Source organism: Lissotriton vulgaris, unplaced genomic scaffold (genome assembly GCF_964263255.1).
Source record: "Lissotriton vulgaris unplaced genomic scaffold, aLisVul1.2 SCAFFOLD_448, whole genome shotgun sequence".
In the NCBI taxonomy this organism is placed as follows: domain Eukaryota; kingdom Metazoa; phylum Chordata; class Amphibia; order Caudata; family Salamandridae; genus Lissotriton; species Lissotriton vulgaris.
This window is the reverse complement of record NW_028241216.1, coordinates 940,704-942,934: the sequence shown is the minus strand read 5'-3', so window position 1 is coordinate 942,934 and position 2,231 is coordinate 940,704.

The following is a 2,231-nucleotide window of genomic DNA, read 5'->3' as shown; positions in this document are numbered from 1 at the left end:
TGTCATCAGGAACGGGCAGGTACGGACTAGGTGTCTGGCTTGAGTAGGGTCATTCATGTCCTTCATGTTGGCGGACACAGCTAGTAGGTGCCCTCTGCTTCATGCCCTGGGTGTCCACCTTACACTGTCCACCGAGACACTCCACAACAAGCTCCTTTTACATCTACGGAAACCTGCTCTGCCCCCATGATCCTACCCCAGATTCCTGTAGGTCAGCATCCCATGGTGGTGGGCCCGTGTCGGCCGCTGTGCATCCGGGGCCACTAACCCTGTGCGACTCAATCACCCCCCCTTGTTGTTCTGACATTGTGTTTCTGAATGCGTGATGACTGTTGAAGTTGTTGCCAGCACCAGCTACTCCCTGAGGGCTCACTTACACTCACCCCACACACAGCAAGCACAGGTGTCACTGAATTATTGGGCATGCCATCACATCCTGCCGAAACAAGTATTGACTCTTTTCTCCCTGCATTGTCACAGGTGATCAAGGATATGCACTCCGCCCTTGGATGATGACACCCATCTCAGACCCAAACACACCCGCCCAGAGGTAGTACAATGCGGCCCACATACGCACCAGGGGCATCGTTGACGCACATTTGGCGTGTTGAAGTCACGTTTCAGGTGCCTGGATGGCACAGGTGGAAAGCTCCTGTAAAGCCCGGACATCGTGTGCAAGATGATCATTATATGTTGTGTATTGCACATCTGTGTACGCACCAATGCCAATGGATTCCAGTTCCAGAAGTACCAGATGATGATGGGGACGATGGGGCAGGTGGCCCACATCCCACTGCAGCTGCGGCAGAAATGGCCAGTAGGAACACCATCATTGACAATTACTTCTTATGAGCACGTGACATTGTGGCCGTCCCTGGCAATCATGGGACAGTACAAAATGTCCTAAAACACAGCATGTGTGAATAAAACAAATTTGTTACTGATTGTACTTGTACATTGTCATGTCACAGTTTCCTGCTATGCCAGGTGTGATTTGCCATGTCCTGCACATTTGCAGCACCAGTTTTGTCCTGTGTTCTGTTGTGGAGGGGTTGTACCGGGATGTTGTCAATGTCGAGGTGCAGTTCTACTTATGTGCGTATTCTGCACGGTGGTTGATTCGCTCGTGTGGCTCTAATTTGTCTGCCACTGGTCCCTTTCAAGCGGTGTGCCCGTCAGTTCTGTGCTTCCATGGTGATGAGTGGTTGCAGACATGAATGATTTGTGCTCTTTGTCGGGTTGTGCCTCTTGGTCATGGTCTATCCACAGATGTGCCGATGACGTCAGGGGTTGTTTATGCAGGTGGTTGTGTCCAAGTGTGACCTGCTCCTTTCCGGTTGTGGTTCGCACTCAGCTACCTCAGTGTCATGCCGTGTACATTGTCATGGTGATTGCACTGCACCCATGCTACTGGTCATGTTCTGTCTCTTGCATTGTCAGTGTGGCTAACATATGTGCATGTTTGCTGTGTTTTGCACGTGTGCAGGTGTTGGCTGTGTGCTTGTTGATGTGGTGTGTGGGTGCCCCTTGGGGCACACTGGGTACGTGGGACTTTGGTGTTTGTCTGTGTGCCATTGTGCCTGTCTCCTCCCGTCCACCCACTCCCTGGTCGGTGTATTCTTGGGTGTTCATCCGTGGGGATTTTAGGGTACATGTTGTCCTCTGCAGTGGCTCAGGGGGCATCCGTGGTACTACGCAGTTGATGTCCTTTTTGGTGGCAATTTTCATCTGCTGTTCTTGTGCGTTTTCACGCATGACGTGTGGGGATTGCTGCCCTATTGCTGGTTGTTACTGTTTTCTTATCGCGTTTGGGCACATCGCGTCTTTTTCCGCGTTGGGGTTTGTGTTTTTATGTCTGTCACAGTGGTTGCATCGCAAACATTGCCCGCGGTTTCGGCGGTTTATCGCATGGTACCGCGCGGTGTTGTGAATTCCACGTTGACACGGGGTTATTTTCCCGTGATGGGCTGCGATGTGTAAAGTTGCGTAAGCATTTATTGGTGATATTTAGCACACGTTCTTGTGAATATACCCCCTAAGTGCTTTGCCAAAAATTACTGATGTTGAGTGGACGCCGATGCTTGGACTGGGTCCCTTAGCTTTAAAGTCGGGAGCTTTGGCTGTAAGGCGATATTCTCTTCTTTTGGTAATTTAAAGTAATGAAAAGTTTGATTTTATGAACAAAAAAGTAAGACTACGTTGCAAAAAGTTTAAATGTAAAGAGATGTAAT